Source organism: Bos grunniens, chromosome 3 (assembly GCF_055505025.1).
Source record: "Bos grunniens cultivar Pamir isolate PY7600 chromosome 3, Bosgru_T2T1.0, whole genome shotgun sequence".
Lineage (NCBI taxonomy): Eukaryota > Metazoa > Chordata > Mammalia > Artiodactyla > Bovidae > Bos > Bos grunniens.
In genome coordinates, this window is record NC_141167.1 from 96,528,107 (window position 1) to 96,548,339 (window position 20,233).

The 20,233-nt window shown below is 37.4% G+C and overlaps 1 long non-coding RNA gene and 1 pseudogene across 1 annotated transcript in view; both read right to left on the bottom strand.

Annotated features, from left to right (window-relative positions):
• LOC147376174 (uncharacterized) overlaps window positions 1–20,233 on the bottom strand; it is an 81,606-nt gene that overhangs the window by 46,642 nt on the left and 14,731 nt on the right. The window contains exons 2-3 of the long non-coding RNA XR_015160808.1: window positions 7,735–7,836; window positions 488–647 (exon numbers count right to left, since the gene is read on the bottom strand). This is a non-coding gene — a long non-coding RNA (uncharacterized LOC147376174). The remainder of the gene's footprint in view (window positions 1–487; window positions 648–7,734; window positions 7,837–20,233) is intronic.
• Window positions 12,210–13,222, bottom strand: LOC147376176 (small ribosomal subunit protein eS6 pseudogene; annotated as a pseudogene).

Sequence of the window (20,233 nt, forward strand, 5' to 3'; positions counted from 1 at the left end):
ATAGCTAACAGTGGCAGGTGAAATTAAAGGGGTATGGCATACAAGTACTTGATTCTGGAGAGATGTAAGATTTGAGCTGGACTTAGATGTGGGGAGAGGGCATTCCAGGGGGCAGGGATGGTATTACTGACGGTGTGGAACGGGATGACGGCACACTGAGCACCTTTAGAGATTGAGACTTAGACTGAGGGGCTGGAATACAGGGTGCACGGTTTGGCAAACTTACCCAATAGCACTCCAACCGATTTCATTACTGGGGATAGAAAGGTGATCTGAAGAGCTGATGAAGGACCCAGATTGTCAGGTGAAGAAGGGTAGGTGTTACTTGGTTGACAATGGGGAGCCTGCCTGTGCTTTAGGGGATTACTCTAGTGACCTGGAGGCTGGACTGTAGGTGGTGAGAAGAAAACTAAAGGCAGGGAATTCTAATAACAGCCAAAAGGTAAGCCAGAGGCTCTTTTTACTAAAGCAAAACAAGAAACATCACCTGTGGCTTGAAAGGGCTGACTTTCAAAGTAAGAGTCCGTAGGCTTTGTGCGATTTGCTCTTTGTTCTGATGGGGTCAATTATTTCCCCACAGTTATGCTGATTTCCTCCTTCTTCACTTCGAGTATCTTCCCATAGACAATCGCACGTTCATGTTCTTACTTTGAAAAAAAGAGACACTGTTGTATAGAACAGTCTTTTGGACTCTGTGGGAGAGGGAGAGGGTGGGGTGATTTGGGAGAATGGCATTGAAACATGTATAATATCATATATGAAATGAGTCGCCAGTCCAGGTTCGATGCTCGATACTGGATGCTTGGGGCTGGTGCACAGGGATGACCCAGAGGGATGGTATGGGGAGGGAGGAGGGTGGAGGGTTCAGGATGGGGAACACATGTATACCTGTGGCAGACTCATTTTGATATATGGCAAAACCAATACAATATTGTAAAGTTAAAAAATAAAATAAAGTTAAAACACACACACACACACACAAAATAAAATAAATCCTCTTATAAGTGGTCAAAAAAAAATTCTTAAAAATAAAAAAACTTTGTCATTTTGAGAACACTGCTGCTGCTAAGTCACTTCAGTCATGTCCGACTCTGTGTGACCCCATAGACAGCAGCCCACCAGGCTTCCTCGTCCCTGGGATTTTCCAGGCAAGAACATTGGAGTGGGTTGCCATTTCCTTCTCCAATGCATGAAAGTGAAAAGTGAAAGTGAAGTCGCTCAGTCGTGTCCAACTCTGTGCGACCCCATGGTCTGCCGCCTACCGGGCCCCTCCGTCCATGGGATTTTCCAGGCAAGAGTACTGGAGTGGGGTGCCATTGCCTTCTCTGCTTGATAACACTACTAAGAAGCAAACTCTAGGCCACTGGAAACTGAGCCTGGCTTATCCCAGGTGGCTTATTAGAAATACAGAAACCTGAAACCTCTGATTTTGTAGGTCTGAGGTGAATCCAGGAAACTTCTTTTTCTGAAGGCTTCCCAGATGACTCTATGGTCAGCCAGGTTCCAGTCCCACTGTGCTAAATTTAAACTTGCTCAGCAAGCCTGTTTCTTAGTCATTTTGGAGTCTATAGGAACCTACCACATTATTGAGACCCCAAAAGAGGTCCCATGAATATTTAGCACACAGAACTGAAGTGTTATAATGAGGGCAGAGAGAGACACTCAACTTTAGGGAAATAATAGCTGCAAAATGCCTAGCTGGAACCCAGGGCAATCTTTGTAAAGAGCAATTTCAGCTTCTGTTCAGGCAGGGGGCAAGGCTGGAAGCCTAGAGCAGCACTTTCCTTGATTGATTGCCCTGTAACTTGAGGCCTGACTTTGACCTGAGGGTTAGAGCATTGAGTCTACCAACTTGCAAATTATTAAAATATTGTTAAGGGGCAGGCAGGTATTCTTATAGAACTGCATTCTTTTCAGTGAGAGGACTACAATCTGATCTCAAAAGTTAGTATATCCTTCATTAGTAATTAAAGAAATCTGAATGAAAATAGAGATACTTTTAAGTTAGTAAAAATATATTTTTTTTAATGTTAAGAACCAAGCTATTAACACTGTGATGAGATCACAATGACCCAAACATTTTGAAGAGCAGTTTAGAATTTATATCAAGATCCCTAAATAACTCATTTCATTTGACTCAGTAATTTCATGCCCTGTAAATATACCTTAAAAGTTATCCAAAGTTCTAAAAAAAGATAATTGCACAAAGATGCTTATTGCAGAGTAATTTATAAATGTGAAGTAACTAAAAGTCCTACAATAAAGGAATAGTAAAGTAAATAAATTGATGAAATTTTAGGTAGTCATTAAAAAATGATGTGACCTTTGGTATATATCATCATGAGAAAAAGCTTATGATACAATGTAAATGAAATAAGTTAAATGAAAAAAATTTTATACATTAGAATTACAACTACATAAATAAGAAGCATGTTTATAACAGACTGGAGGCATGTACACAAAAATATTACCAGTGTTCAGATGGTGGGATTATGGGTTATTCTTTCTTCTCTTTCCTAAAATGTACAAGTGTTTGTAGTACTTTCATTCTTTAAAATTAAATATATTTACATATTCACAAAAAAATAGGAGATTGGATCACAGTCCCCCAGTGAGCCAGCAGTAAATTGAGGCAAGTATCTAGATAAGTCAGCAGAGTACAATTTCCCTCCCTCCATCCCTCAGGGACCACCACACTATTTTATGACGAATGGCATCTGGTTTTGTTATACCCACCTGAGTTTAAAAATCAAAACAAAGCAAAAAACAAATTAACAGGAAAAAATTCCCCCAAACAACCTTATTTATCCTCCTCACCATTTTCTACAGAGCTTGTATCAGGAGAGGTCATTACATTTAAAAAAATTTTTTTGTTTTCTCTATTGAAAGGTCTTTTCCTTCCTTACTTGAACATGAGACATATGCATTATCTGGATTAGTATCTAGATCTGGGTAGGCTTTTCAAAGACATCCAGGAGAAAGAAGCATCTGGGGCAAGTGTGCAACGTTAAATAAGGTCATGCTTGCTGTTGTTGGTGATCTCGCCCACATGACAAGGTCCTATTTTTAACTGAGACAATTGGTGAATGACTCAGGAAGACCTCTGAAGCCAAATGGCAGCTTGGAGGAATAGAACTGGCTATTAAGTGAGGTGAAAATAACTAATGCAATCAGCTGAAACGACCCATTTTCTGCTTTCAGTATACCTGGCAACCAGTGAATACCATAATAAACCCAGTTTAAAAAGGTCTCACTCTAGATACAGGTATGTTGCTAGTTAAGTACTTTTTTCTTTCTTGTTCAGAAAATAATACTGTGGGAAAATAATTTTGGAAAACGCTAAAAAATAAACATCCCTTTGGGATATTTATAGTATAAATTTGTATAATAAAGATGGTTTTTGAATGGATTTCATTGCAGATTATTCATTTTTGTGGAGGTGGGAATCAGTGGGGAGCAAAACGTATAGAACGCTCCAAGGAACACACTCTGGGAAACACTGATCTAGTGTGATCCCCTCATTTCACAGATGAGAGGAATAGAGACCTAGGGTGTTCCAATAACTTGCCCAAGAGCACCCAGCTGGTAAATACAAGAACTAGGGCTAGAACTCCATTACACTTATCCATACCACCAGGCTGGGTCTGTCATCTCACACAGACTGTGCTGTTACACAGAATCCACAGTAGATGGATCATTCGATCTACGATGGGTGTGACCACTAATGCTGCCACTATTCCTGGATTCAAATTTCTATTTAAAATCTTTATAGTCTCTGCAGTTCTCAAAAGTCCCATCTGCCACAAACATAATTTGTTACTCTTTGAACAGGAGGTGCTTTCCACAGACAGGTCATTGTATTATTATTATTATTATTAAGGCCCTATGGCGGGTGAAGCCCAGAACTGGGACTTGAGACAGAGCTTTAAGTGCCACATTGAGCTTTCTTTCTGAGCTAATTTTAAAAGCAATGAACCCCTTTGTGGTAATTAAGGGAATTTCAGACTAGGGTTGGCCAGGAGAGGAGACCTGTCTGTCTTAAACCTAGGTGAAGTGATCCCATAGAGCGGGAGGGGAAGAGGCCATACCTATTGCTGCATAATGGTAACCAAGGAAATTTAACTCTGAAAAAGCACTTTAACTGTGTTATCTCAAAGACTGCTTTAAATATCCAAAGTGTAGTTTCACTGTAGTGAGTCAGATGTGGGATCTTGTGTCTAGAAAACTCTCTCCTTACATCCCCGTTAAGTCCATACTGTGTCACTTTTTCTTCAAAATCCCGGGCAGTGTGGCAGAGCTCACAGGTTTGAGGGGTAGTTGAGACAGCAGTGTTGTCAATCTCCCGTTGGTTTGCTTTGGAAAGAGACAGCTTCAAGGGCAAACTCCACGGCGCAGCGTCTCAGCAAGGGCTTTGGGTTAGGGCTTAGGAAGGTCACATGGCTGACTTTCAGAGAGGGGGAAAAAGCTGAAAATCAGCTCAATAACTCAGCTGTAAGAGGAGTGGCTGCTTCTAGGCAGTAAGTTGTAGGGGCTGGGGTGCTTGGGGGTGGGGAGCACTCTTAATTTAGGTCTAGAGTCATCGTTATGTATTAAGTGCCTGTAGACTTTTGTCTAAATTTTAATAAGCTACCTATATGTTTGGCTGAGTTGATTGAATCCACCTGAATAATTTCCTGCCTATTTCAGCAGCATTAATCATATGTACTGTTTCCTGACACTTTTACTAATGTGGTATAGGACATGGACAAAAGCTGTAGTTTCATTCTTTTTGCTGTGCCTAAAATATCCATATATACTCATACAGATGACTGGCACTTGAAATAGAGAAGAAAGTATATATTTCTATTTTAAATGGCCAAGATGTAGGTGAACTCTACCATGAGGCACTAAGAAAAAGCATTAATTGAATAATCGAATTGCATGAGAGCAATCAAAAGATGTACCTCTTGGTCTTCATAAAAGCCCAATAAGGGAACAGATAAAGCTCAGAGAGACCAAATAACTTTTCTCAAGGTTACATAAATAATAAAGGTGACTTTGGAATTCAAATCCAGTCTGAAATTTTTCCCTGCACCAAACTCTATGAAAATTAAACTCTCCTGAGCTCAGCTTTCATCTGTTAGTGAAGATTCTGCAGACACTTCAGAAATGCTCAGGACCTCAGATGATTGCTCCAAATGTTAAGTATTATAGATGTATTCACATATACACCTTTACATATAATATGTATTGTATGATATTGTATTTGTAGCATAAAAATGTCTGTTATTTACTTTCATTAACAGAAATTTGTATTATAAAGAATTTTCAGCATGGATAAAATTCTGGATGGTTTATCCCAGGTGAATAAAGGTACAGTACTAACTCAGAACTTGATAGCCTTTAAAAGTCAACGTGAGACCCTTGCCTTCATTTGTAAGGTTAGGATAACAATATTTGACCCTATTTGTGATGACACAGTGAGGGATGTTATTAAAGGACTTTGGGCTCACATGAAAACAAACAAATTTGTGATGATAAAAGCATCCCATGAGTTTGTCAAGGGATCAGTTTTTGCAAATTTCCCAACCTGGTTAACTTCTTAGGAGTCATGAAAAATGCATATAAAAATGGGGATTAACATTTTGAATGTGTCTGTAGAAATACTTCATATGGGAAAACGTCTTAGTGGTTTTATTATGTTGAATAAGGCCAAAGAAGGATTATTTTTACATAAAGCCTCTCACCTAACTAGGACCACCTGGTGTACAATTGTGTCCCATAAACCAGTGATGTCCCAAATCCCCTTCCAAAACAAAAGTCACATTGCTGAGATTAATTTCGTTCTAATTGGAAGGCACAGTCAGTTCTCCTTTCATACTCTGGGGGGCTGCATGCTGCAATCTTTAAAATGTACAAGCCCAGCCACTGTTTGGCCACTTAACTTTCCACTGTCTTTCTTTCCTTTTTCTAGCTTGTAAAGTGATTAGGTATCTTACCAATGGGTTGAGCTTCTCAAAGAGGAGTCTCTATGCATACTGACAGCTAGTATGCGTAGCTGGTGAAGAGACTTCAATTTTACTGATGGATTTCTTGTAAATAGCTACTAGCTACTGTGTATTTCTTGGCATAAAGTGCCACAGGCATTATTAGAAATTACAAATTAGAGGTTTATCTGAGGTTTCTCTTCATGAACAAAATACTCAATTAGATGATTCTTTAAGCAGTTAAAAATCTCATAGTTTCCTTTGTACATGTGATCAAAATTATGTGTACTCTATTGAAAAATGCAGGTACACACATTTTCAGGTGATCCTTATTCTTCTGAGAGCCCATCACTCCATTAACTATTGAGAATTCCTGCTTTACAATGCCTACGCATACACACAGCAATACTATTATCAATAACTAACATTTACACATATTAAACTTGGCATAATTGGTAAAACAGTCAACATCAAAGATCTAAATGTTTACATATGTATACCTATGGCTGCTTCATGTTGCTGTTTGGCAGAAACCAACACAATACTGCAAAGCAATTATTCTTTCAATTAAAATAAATTAATTTTAAAAAAGCAAACAAGAATAAACAAATGGGAACTAACCGAACTTAAATGTTTTTGCATAGCAAAGGAAACCATAAACAAAATGAAAAGATAACCAATGGATTGGAAGGAAATATTTACAAATGACGCAACTGACAAGGGGTTAATTTCCAAAATATATAAACAGCTCATGCTGCTGCTGCTGCTGCTAAGTCGCTTCAGTCGTGTCCGACTCTGTGCGACCCTAGAGACGGCAGCCCACCAGGCTCCCCCATCCCTGGGATTCTCCAGGCAAGAACACTGGAGTGGATTGCCATTTCCTTCTCCAAGGCATGAAAGTGAAAAGTGAAAGTGAAGTCGCTCAGTCGTGTCTGACTTTTAGCGACCCCATGGACTGCAGCCCACCAGGCTCCTCCGTCCATGGGATTTCCCAGGCAAGAATACTGGAGTGGGGTGCCATTGCCTTCTCCGAAACAGCTCATACAACTCAATTTAAAAAAAGCACACACAATCAAAAAGTGGGCAGAAGACTAAACAGACATTTCTCCAAAGAAGATATATAGAAGATGGTCAATAAACATATGAAAAAAAGATGTTCAACATTGCTATTTATTAGAGAAATGCCAGTCAAAACCACAATGAGGTATCATCTCACATTGGTTAAAATGGCCATCATCAAAAAGTCTACAAACAATAAATTTTCAGGAGGGTATGGAGAAAAGGGAACTCTCCTACACTGTTGGTGAGAATGGAAATTGGTACAGCCACTATGGATAACAGTATGGAGGTTCCTTAAAAACTAAAATAAAAGTCATCATATGATTTAGCAATCCCACTTCTGTGCATATATCTGGAAAATATGAAAGGTCTAATTTGAAAAGACACATGCACCCAAATTTTCATAGCTGTACTATTTACAGTAACTAAGACATGGAAACAATCTTAGTGTCTATCAACAGATGAATGAATAAAGAAGATATCATATACACAAATACACACAATGGAATATTACTCAGCCATAAAAAGAATGCAATAATGTAATTTGCAGCAACATAGAAGAACCTAGAGAATATCATACTAAGAAAGTAGGTCAGATGGAAAAAAGACAAATATTATATGATAGTGCTTATATGTGGACTCTAAAAATTAATACAAATGACCTTATTTATAAAAGAGACTTATAGACATAAATAGAAAACAAACTTACGGTTAGGAGTATGCAACTCACGTCTCCTGCATCTCCTACATTGGCAAGCAGATTCTTTACCGACTGAGTCACCAGGAAAGGCCAATTAACAGACACACACTACTATATATAAAACAAATAAACAACAGGATTTACTGCATAGCACAAGGAACTATATTTGATGTCTTAATAATAATGGAGAAGGATCTGAAAAACTATGTATATATAATTGAATTACTGTGTTGTCTACCTGAAACTAACACAATATTATAAATCAACAATACTTCATTTTTTTTAAAAGGAGGGCTTTTTAAAAAAGGATTTCTGGATTGAGATGGACAAATTTGCAGAGAAGAGTCTCCTACATATTTCCTCTGTGTGTGGGTATCTGGGTGTGTATGAGTGTGTGCAGGTGAGTGTGAATATGTATAATTGTGTACGTGGGTGTTTGTGTGTGTGGGTAGGTGTATACAGATTTATCAAGTATAACATTTTGCTATATTTACTCTCTCTTCATATATACACAAATGTGTGTATACGCATATGAATATGAACCCTTCTATATAACCATGACATCACTCCCACACTCAAGAAATGCAACATTCTGAAATTTCTGCAACTGTCTCAGAATGTCCCTATATTTTTCTCAATTCCAGAATTCAATCGACTGTAACAGTCTGCATTTAGTTGTAATGTCTCTTTAATTTCCTTACATCTAGAAGAAGAGTTTCCTGATAGCTTTGATTTGTCTTTCATAACATTAACATATTTGAAGAGTCCAGAGAAGTTGTCTTGTAGAATGCTCCGCAGTGTTCTTATGCTTAGATTCAGGTTAAATCTTTTTGGTAAGAGGGCTCCACAAGTGATTTGGGAACTGACTCTTCAGCACAGCTCTTGCTGTTTTTGGATCACTCACAATGAACATAGTATCAAGTTCCTCACCCTTTAGGTACCTTTAAGACAACATTAATTGCACATAAGATATCACACACACAGACAAAGTATACACTCAAAAAGATCAGATTTTTTTAATGTATCTATTTCTAAGGTTTGCCACAGATCCCATGGGGATATTTTGGAAGGCAGTTTGAATCCATTATTTCACTGGCCCCAGCCTTGGAAGGTTTTCATTAAAAGGGAGGGGTTCACCAAGAGGATTAAGGTGTCTAGAGGCCTATGGACTTCGATGATAGAAAATCTGAAATCTGTGGAGGGTCAATGAGAACAAAGAAGAACCTGATCAAAGGAAAGAAAAAGTTAAGGAAACCAGGGAATAGGTGAGAGAGGTGACGTGGACCAGGGTAGACTGACAGGGGACTTGGAAACGCAAAGAATTCTAGTTGCAATGTTTAGTAAATCTTTTGGTAGTTTACTAGGATTTGCCCTTGGAAAACTGTATCTTTTTGTTTCTAAGAAATTAAAAAAAAAAAAAAAGGAGGAGAGGGCTTGAAAAGCCTCTTGGACAGAAAATAGCAGTGAGAGAAACAATATTTTGATGAGTTAGTGCTAAATGAATTAGAAACATGTGGACTGAATTTCCCTTGAAATACAAATGGATTGAATAATTAATGGAAAAAGCACTTGGCAAAATGTACTTGAGGTTTTTATTGAACCCAAACCAAAACATTTGAAAATATTTTGAAATATGTGAAAAGTACAATATACATCTGGATTTGCCCAACCCTAGTAAGGATACAGGAAATATTATTTTTATTTAACATTTATATGATAGCTGCAGTGTGCCTCAATCCTTAAGGTATTTCATACAACAGCCCTGTGGTCTGGGTCATAATTATTATTTTCATTTGGGGCAAGAAATTTACCAGTACTTGCACAGAGAGCTTCAAGTACCACCTTCTATTGGTCTGTGTTCTTTAGAAATTTTTGTTGGTAGGAATACCAAACTAGAAGACACAGAACTTGAGTCCGAGTCCTAGATTTAATTCTTATTGGACCAATCACATTGTTAATCTTTTCGGTAGATTTTATCATTATGTAGCTTCTCCCTTTTCCCTACTAACATGTTTTGATTTATAAACTATTATGCCATGTATTAATAACTATCACTGTACTTTTTTATTTTTTGGTGACTATCTGCCAAATATATCTGTAGTAGGAAGAACAATGATCTCCCAAAGATGCCCCTGTCCTAAACCCTGGAGCCTGTGAATATGTTATATTACAAGTCAAAGAGGAATTAAGGGAGCAGATGGATTCAAGATTGCTAATTAGATGACCCTAAAATAGTGAGATTCTCCTGGGTAATGTAATCACTGCTGCTGCTGCTGCTAAGTCATTTCAGTCGTGTCTGACTCTGTGCGACCCCATAGACAGCAGCCCACCAAGCTCCCCCGTCCCTGGGATTCTCCAGGCAAGAACACTGGAGTGGGTTGCCATTTTCTTCTCTAATACATGAAAGTGAAAAGTGAAAGTGAAGTCGCTCAGTCGTAATCACAGTGGTCCTTAAAAGTAGAAGTGGGAGGAAAAGGAAGAGAGAGAAAGATATGTAATGGCAGGAGTCTAAATGATAGGATAAAAGAAGGACTCAACCAGTGTTGCTGTCTTTGAGGATGGAGAGGGAGGGTCATGACCCAAGAAAGATAGCCTCTAGAAGCTGGAAAACACAAGGAGCCTCCAGAAAAGAATGGTGTCCTGCCTACACCTCGATTTTAGTGAGGTCCCATGTTGAACTTTTAATCTACAGAACTTTTAGATAGTAAATTAGTTTTCCTCTAAGTCGCTAAATTTGTGGTAATTTGTCACAGCAGCTATAGAAAACAAACATATATGAGTAACTTTCATTTTGAACCATTCTATGTATAAACAATATTTACAACAGCTAGTTTCTTAAAATCAACTTCATAATTGTTGTCTTTTAGTACCTATGTAATTCCATTCACATTTCTTAAGATTCTTGATGTATTTGAACTATTTCTGGCATAGTATTTTGTCTTTTCTATCCTATTTTTATTTCTTTTCTGCTTTTGGTTCTTTTGACATATTTTAAATTCTTTTTCTTCCTTTACTGGGTTGAAAAATTATATAATTTATTTATATTATTTTGGTGGTAAACTTACAACAACAAAAAAAACTACTTTTTACTGAACTATAATACACATACAGAAAAATCCAGGTCATAATTGTACAATGAAATGAAGTATAAAATGAACACAGTCATGTCATATCAAGTAACTATTATCAAGAAATAGAATATTCCTCATATCTTAGAAGTCCCCTTGATGCCCCTCCAAAGCACGACTCCTCTTTCTTCCTCCTCAAAGGTCAACACTCGTAACTTCAAAAAAACCAACACATTAATTTTTCCAGTTTTAGCAGGTTTTTTTTTTTAGTGAGATGACAGGGTATATATTCTTTCTTGTGAGATTAATTGATGTTGTTGTGAAATGTTGTATTTTATTCATTTCCACTGCCATATATTGTCCTATGTGCACACAAAGCATAAGAATGTTCAAAGCAATATTATTCATAACAGTCCCAAACTGGAAACAATCGAATGTCTAGCAACAATAAAGCGGATACATACATCTTGACACATTCATATCTTTACATTTTCAACATGGACAATTAAAGTTAACCAAATTCCCTGGTGGCTCAGACGGTAAAGCGTCTGCCTGCAGTGTGGAAGACCCGGGTTCGAACCCTGGGTTGGGAAGATGCTCTGGAGAAGGAAATGGCAACCCATTCCAGTACTCTTACCTAGAAAATTTCATGGATGGAGGAGTCTGGTGGGCTACAGTCCATGGGGTCACAAAGAGTCGGACACAACTGAGTGACTTCACGACTTCACGACAATATCTTTATGTGTGTTTTTAAACAATAGAACTTTGGGACAGTTTAACTCTTTCATATTATTACTGTCTAGAATTTTAGTTCCAAATCGATTTAAACTTAATCTCCACTGGTTATTATAATTTTTAAAACAGGTACTAAATATTTAGCATGTGTAGCGATTTCTTTGCTTACTTGTACATCTTGTTTTTTCTATTCTTTTCTTCCAGACTACATTTCATCTTGTTAAAGTTTTATCCTTTTGTAATTCTCTTAGCACAGATATGGAAATTGTAACTGCAGTCTTTTTATGTCTGAAAATGTAATTTCTGTGCTCACTCTTTAAGGATGTTTTAGCTGCTTATAGAATTCAGCCCTTTTGAGATGTTTATTCCACTTTAAACTGGCATCTGTTGATGAGAATTCTACCTTCCTACTGCCGTTCCTTTGTAAGTAACCTGTTGTTTAGTAGGTTTTTGAGGGTTTTAATGCTCTACACCTAGCTAGGTGTGGATTTATTGCTATTTATCCTGTTCAAAACTCTGCGATTCTTCAGTGTATGGAATCATATCTTTCTTTAGTTCTGGAAAATTATATCCATTGTCTTTTCCAAAGTTTTCTCTTTACTCTTTCTGTTGTTTCCTTCTGAAATTTGAAAAAACAAAACAAAACAAAATTTCAATTCTTCTTTCTTCATTATCTCTTAATTTCCTCTATCCCATTATCTTTTCCCTCCTGATTTTCTGTGTGATGCCCTTAGATTTGCTTTCTAAAGCACTGGTTTTTATCTTTATCTGTATAGAGTTTTTTTTTTTTTTTTAATGCCTGAACTTATCTATTTGTTACTCTTAGAACATCTCGTTTTTGACTGGATTCAGACTTAGACGTAGAAGCCGTCAGAGAGGACAGCCTCCGTCTCTTAGCAATCTGTTCCTGCTTTTTCTTTGGCTTCCTTCATTCTCTTGGCCAAAAGTTTAGTATATTCTGCAGCCTCTTCATTTTTCTTAGTACGCTGTTTCTTAAGAGCAATTCCTCCTGCGTTTGTGTTGCAGAAATCTTGGAGTCATGAGACACTGAATCTTGGGTGCTTTAGTCCTAGGTTTCTTACCTTCTTTTTTTAGGGGCTTTCGCACAACATACTGGCAGACATCACCTTCTTTAGAGATTGAAAAGCTTGCAGATTCTGCTAGCTCTTTTGGGATCAAGGCAATGAGGCACTATAGTATAAGTGAGTCCTGGAATATTCTTCTCCCCTTTTTTCATGATACCAAATTGAGAACACTCAGATTGGCATCCACAATGCAACCCTGTACAGATTTGCACTTTCTCTATCTGGTCCTCCTTGGTCTGTAACAGGAATGCTGCTTACTCAGCAGTAGGCAACTCGGCCATGGGTCAAGACACCCTGCTTCATGGGGAAACCCTACTTATCATTCCTATCACTGATCTGGACCACATAACCCTTCCATTCTTCAGCCAGTACATCAGCAGCAACTTCTGTGTCCATATTCTTCTCGTAGAAAGTACGAAGTTTTCATTAATCATCCACTTCAATGAGCTTCTGGCAGCCAGTGGCCAGGAAAAAGACCTTCAGCTTCATTCTGAAGTGGCTGATAGCCTCCAAGGCACCATGATAAACAGTAGAGTTGTTATTTAAGCCATATATTCAGCTTTTCCTATCAATGACTATATTTCCCATTTATAGAAAATGATTTATTTCTCATATTAATTTTTTCTTTCTTTTAAAAATATTCTGTTTCTACTTTATGTTGCATCAATTCCTTAATATCTGTGACCATTTCAGATGTATTTATAGTTCCCTTTAGATTGTTAAATTATCTCATTTTTGGTGTGCAGATTTCTTTTCTTGTAGGGTCTACTGTCTCTCCTGAATGCTAGTTTATTTAACAATGAGATTTACAATTATACTTTAACATCATTTTCAGGCACAAAATACTTTCTACTGGAGTTCAGTATGTTTGGGGATGTGGAAATGCTTCTCTAAACTATTCTGCAGGAACCCTATGATTTCCCTGGACTCATTCCAGTTTTCAAGTTCATTTCTCATTTTGAGTAACTTTAACCATATGGTTCCATGAACTTCATACCCACCTACTATATAAGCCTGGGTTTCCAGTTCTCATATATTTTCTACTTATGGTTCTAAGTGGATTCTAAACTTTCCTGTTGCTCTTTCCCTCCCTGAGCCAGACTCTTAAACTCTCCTCTTCCATTCCCTTCTTTGTGAATTTCCTGTGAGCCCCACAGCATTTGTGACTTTTCTTTAAGAAATGTTTTCATACCTTCTGAAAACTGGGGATTTTCATTTCTTGACTATATTTAATCACCCTTGCTGTATTTGAGGAGTGGGGAATTTGATGAGTTTGATGTGGGAGAGATTTTTCATCTCAGTCTGCCTGACTGATGAAAAGTTTGGACAAATTACTTAATTTCTCTGCACATCACATTCTTCAAATGTAAAACAGAGTGGACTATACCTATTTTATAGAATCCATGTGTTATCACAACAAGGTTTTAAATTCAGAAATTCTTTTTTATTTTTAATATGAAAATAATTTAGTATGCCAGCAAATTTAGACTCTTGGGATAATAGTGTTCAATAACATAGTCACAAAAGTATATAATTTTTTGTCCTGAACTTAGTGGTTTAGCATTCAAAGGACTTTATCAGTGTTGGGGAAAGAAAAGAATGGCATGGTGAAGATGAGCTTGAGAATGAGAGACTGGAGAGGATCCTTTCACAAAATGTTGACATAATTAAGATTATAAATGGCATCCAAAACACAAAGAGAGTGTCTATTAATCTTATTTGAGAAAAACTTCAATAATTCTATTATTGTAATTATCATCTCGTATTTGTGTAAAGCATTTACTCATCAAGCAAACGTCAATGTGCTGGACACTTTATAAATTACTTCTAATCTCATTTATAGATGAGAGATAAAGCTTTAAACTATTTCCGATAGAAAAAAAAAAGTAAATACCATTGTCCTCAGAGTACATACCTGTGAAAACAAAGGTCCAGACAGTTCAGGTGACTGTATAAGGGCCCATTGTTAACAAAAAGGCAGAACTACAAAGTACTCTGTGCGTCTTTTATCACCCAGCTCCCTTCCCAAAGTAATTTTTTTTATCACTTTGCCCCTATTTTCTGTGCTGTTTTTTATACACACCAAGTCTGAGAGTTAAAACTCAGTTTCCAGAAAATAATTACATTAATGTCTATACTTCTATTCTGACCCTGTTAGAACCATTCTGTTTTCTCACTTTTCTATTTTTTAAAATCATCTTTTGTATCATTACAATTAGTCTCTCTTTTTCAATACACAATTTTGAACTGGAAATGCCCATTTTATTTACCTACCCTTTTGGTTAAGAGTCAATGCATACACTCCATCAGCTAATGTTTGCTGTTTACTCCCCTGCAAAGATCTTAAAAGATTTTCTCACACTATATACAAAAATAAACTTAAAATGTATTAAAAACCTAAATGTAAGAGCAGAAACCATAAAAATTCTAAAAGAAAAACACAGGCAGAATACTCTCTGACATAAATCATAGCAATATTTTTTTGTATCTGTCTCATAAGGCAAAGGAAACAAAAGCAAAAATAAATAAATGGGACACAGTTAGACTTAAAAGCTTTTGCACAGCAAAGGAAGCCACAGACAAAATGAAAAGACAGTCTACTGAATGGGAGAAAATATTTCTGCAAATAATATGACCAATGAGGGGTTAATATCTCAACCATGTAAACAGCTCATACAATATAATATCCCCCCCAAAAAAAGAGCAACTTGATTAAAAAAATGGACAGAAAACTTGAACTGACATTTTTCCAAAGAAGATATACAGATGGCGACCAGACACATGAAAAGATGTTCAACATCATTAATCATCACAGAAATGCAGACTGAATCACAAGGAGATATCACCTCACACCTGTCAAAATGGCTATCATCAAAAAGACCACAAATAACAAATGTTAGCATGGATGTGGAGAAAAGAGAATTCTTCTATCCTATTGGTAAGAATGTAAATTGATGTAGCCACTGTAGAGAACTTTCCTCAAAAAGCTGAAAACAAAGCCACCTATGATCCAGCAATTCCACTCCTGGATATATATCCAGAGAAAATGAAAACACTAATTTGAAAAGATACATGCACCCCAATGTTCATAGTAGCATTATTTACAATAGTGAAGATATAAAAGCAACCTAAGTGTCCATTAACAGATGGATAAAGAAGACATGGTTATATATACTATGCAATACTACTCAGTCATAAAAAAAAGAATGAAATTTTGCCATTTGCAACAACATGGATGAACCTGGAAGGTATTATGTTATGTTTAGTGAAATAAGTAATGCAAATACTGTATGTTATCACTTATATTTGAAGTCTAAAAAATAAAACAGAAGAATGAATATAACACAATAGAAGCAGACTCAGTGACATAGAGAATCACTTCTCTACATCAATGGGAAGAGGGAAGTGAGAAAGGACAAGATAGGGATATGAGTGGAGGTACAAATTGTACAAAATAAATAAGCTACAAGGATATATTGTACAGCACAGGGAACAAAGATACTATAAACAATTGTATTTTATAGTATCTTTAAATGGAGTATTATCTTAAAAAAATTGAATCATTATGTTGTACACCTGAGACTAATATTGTAAATCAACTATATCTCAATGGAACAAAAGGTCATGACCACCAGAGGTCTTAAGATATTTTTATAACCTCTTAACTTTGAAGTTGGAGAAGGCAATGGCACCCCACTCCAGTACTCTTGCCTGGAAAATCCCATGGACGGAGGAGCCTGGTAGGCTGCAGTCCATAGGGTTGCGAAGAGTCGGACATGACCGAGCCACTTCACTTTTACTTTTCACTTTCATGCATTGGAGAAGGAAATGGCAACCCACTCCAGTTTCTTGCCTGGAGAATCCCAGGGATGGGGGAGCCTGGTAGGCTGCAGTCCATAGGGTTGCGAAGAGTTGGACACGACCGAGCCACTTCACTTTTACTTTTCACTTTCATGCATTGGAGAAGGAAATGGCAACCCACTCCAGTTTCTCGCCTGGAGAATCCCAGGGACAGAGGAGCCTAGTGGGCTGCCGTCTATGGGGTCACACAGAGTTGGACATGACTAAAGCGACTTAGCAGCAGCAACTTTGAAGTATATTGGAAAAATACTGCAGACTTTATTTTCCCTCTATCAACATACATTATCCATGATCATAAACAAAGCCAGTACTATATTCAAATTCTGGCTTTGCCTGCTTACTAGCTGTGTGATCTTGGGCAAGTTGCTTAGCCTTTCTATGCCTGAGTTTTCTTAGCTGTACCATGAAGATAATGGTAGTATGTATCTATAGGGTTGCTCTAAAAATGATTTGGAATTTGTAAAGCACTGGAATGATGCTTTCTACATGTGTGTTCATTAAATAAAATGAATTAAAACTAGACTTCTGTCACCAAAATCTGTTAAAGTCAGGGCTGGGTGTGGTGATCCTGAAGATTCTCTTCATGTTTTAAGTGCTTCAGTCTTTTGTTCACCATCATAAGTAGTCCAAATGGGAATCTACTGACCTACTTCTCCAGGGGTAATCATAACAGCATCTCTCATTAATATGACTCAACAATCCAGTTTACTTTGGATTCTAGTAAATCTAATTTTCAATTGTGTATGTAAATACTAGAAGTTGGACAGAATTTACTTTTTGTTCAAACAGAAATCTGAATATTATGTGGACACATTCTCTGAGTCAAAGCATTTTCAAAAGCATTTCGGTTTTAACTACCTAGATTTTTTCACTATTATTGTTAATTATTTACATGTTAAGAGATTACATGTGTTATGATCTTTGGGGTTACTTAGGTAATATGGCATTCCATCAGTTGCATATAGGTTAAATAATTACTTCCCTCAGTATGTGCTAACACAGGCACAGACTGTTAGAGCTAGAGTGGACCTAAGGGATCATCTAGTATAATCATCCCACTTTATAGGAGGTGAAGGCCAAGAAGAAGCATGGCTCACTCAATCATACTGTTAGTTGACCAACTTAGGTCTAGAACTCTGGTGCTCTGACTGACAATGATGTTCTATCTATTAGCCAGAGGAATGACAACTAAATTTTTAATAACCTTGAGATACCATAGGATTCCACAGTACCCTTGCCATAGCAAATAATAAAAATTAAACATTTCAGTAAAATTTTGGTGTTAAAAATATCTGGCTGTATTGCAATTTTCTGAAGATCAGTCATTCATATGCTGTACAATTCAATTTCTTTCCATCAGTATATCTGATTAATCAGAACTTTGCTCTCTCAGTTCAGTCACTCAGTTGTGTCTGACTCTTTGTAACCCCATGGACTGCGGCAGTCCAGGCTTCCCTGTCCAACACCAACTCCCGGAGTTTACTCAAACTTATGTCCATCGAGTAGGTGATGCCATCCAACCATCCTCTGTCGTCCCCTTCTTCTTCCACCTTCAATCTTTCCCAGCATCAGGGTCTTTTCAAATGAGTCAGTTTTTTGCATTGGGTGGCCAAAGTATTGGAGTTTCAGCTTCAGCATCAGTCCTTCCAATGAATATTCAGGATTGATTTCCTTTAGGATTGACTGGTTTGATCTCCTTGCAGTCCATGGGACTCTCAAGAGTCTTCTCCAACACCACAGTTCAAAAGCATCAATTCTTTGGTGCTCAGCTTTCTTTATAGTCCAACTCTCACATCCATACGTGACTACTGATAGCTTTGACTAGATGGATCTTTGCTGGCAAAGTAATGTCTTTGCCTTTTAATATGCTGTCTAGGTTTGTCATAACTTTTCTTCCAAGGAGCAAGTGTCTTTGCTCTCTAACTCTAGAAAATAGAACATTCAATGCAAAATTTTGATTTTTGGAAATGATGCTAAGTGCTAATATTAATAGATAAGAGATGTTAGTCTTAGATTTTTATTGATTTTGACAAACTACTTGAAAATCTTCACCATCATCTCTAGTTGCATTTCTTGAGTGTTGGAAGTAGCTTAAAGCTTTATATTATCATAATACAAGATCTAGTATTTCAGTGGAGGTGTGAACATAAAGAATGTAAAAAATGAGTCATCATGGTCACTTCGTTTTAAATTGAGGTGAATTCATAGGATACTAGGACTTTTCAGGTGGCACAGTAGTAAAGAATCGGCCTGCCAATGCAGGAGATGCGGAAGACACATGTTTTATTTCTGGGTCAGGAAGATCTCCTGGAGTAGGAAAAAGCATCACACTCCAGTATTGTTCCTGGAAAATCCCATAGACAGCAGAGCCTGGGGTCACACACAGAGCAGAGTCAAACATGATTGAGGACACATGCATATAGGATATTAAGCTTAGAGAAAGCCAGTGCTTCTTCCTACAGGCGAGTTCACAGAAAATGCAAGAAAATGAAATTTCAAGGAGATAATTATGCATTATAAATAAAGGGAAGCATATTTTGGTAGAAGTAAGAGTTTATTCAACTTTGCAGAGTAATAGTTTCAATATGGAAATAAGAATAAAAAAGCTAGAACAGAGGAAGCTTTCCTATAGGGAAAGAAACAGACAAGCAAACAGGCAATAGGAGACCTGGAATTGCAGAATAAAAACCTTGGGGGGTATATCTGGAGAAAAAAATTCCATGCTAAGGAATGTCTAAATCATCAAGATGGATGATTTTCTTTTTTCTCTTTAAAGATCTATGAAGAGTCTAAAATCTCTTTCTTTAAGTTATTCCAGTATCCAGATTAGAATTTCTTTTTCCTGTTCCACAAGAATCTCTGGTGCCCTAATTATTTCTAATCTCCTTTACTGCTTGGTAGGTAAGCCCAAAGAACACTACCCTCATAGAAACTGTAATCAAAGTAATGAAATCACTTTTATACTGATCACCATTCTTTCTCTGTCTCTTCCTTTCACTTGTACCCTCATTGTCAAAACTTTTAAGAATTAAAATATTCACAGGCTAAAATGGCTATTCTCTTGAAGAAATTGTAGCAAGCTGCACCTAAACCCCCCCCCCCTTTTTTTTTCCTTCTTCTTTTTGCCACAAGAGAAACAAGTTTCAAGACTTGCTCAGTGATCAACTTGTAAAAATTATTGTCCCAGGTTCTGGACTTTGGACTCAGTGGAAATCCACATGACTAGGTTGTATATGTGTGTTGTTTAAAGAGATTCACAATTCTGGGAATAGAACAAATGACAACTACAAAACACCAGGAAGCATCAACCAGACAACTGGTCTGCTCTTCTGAAGCCTGACTCCTCGTGAATCAGAGTTTCCCCTTTTTCAGTCTGAAAGGTTAAACGTATCTGTCTCTTCCCACTCCCAGCTGATCTGGCAGTCATTTGACTTGCCAGAGGACCACAATTTATTGGTGGAGAATCTGCTGGGATGCTCCGGGGAGGTTTACCAACCACTGGATCCCACTTCCCAGATGTTGCCTGGGAGGGGCTGGCGGCAAGACTGGTGGTGTTTGTGCTCTTCAGTTATGCCCGGAGCCCAGGGTGTGCAGAGGGAAGGCAGAGGTGAGCCCAGCAGTCCTCTCACAAAGGGTAACCTTGGGCACTGTCACTCCAGAGGTACTCACCCCCAGACTGCAGTTGTAGGCAAATGTGGAGGATAAAAATAAACTCAGCAATGGCAACATATTTGTGCCAAGCCTCTCGGTGAGAAGACA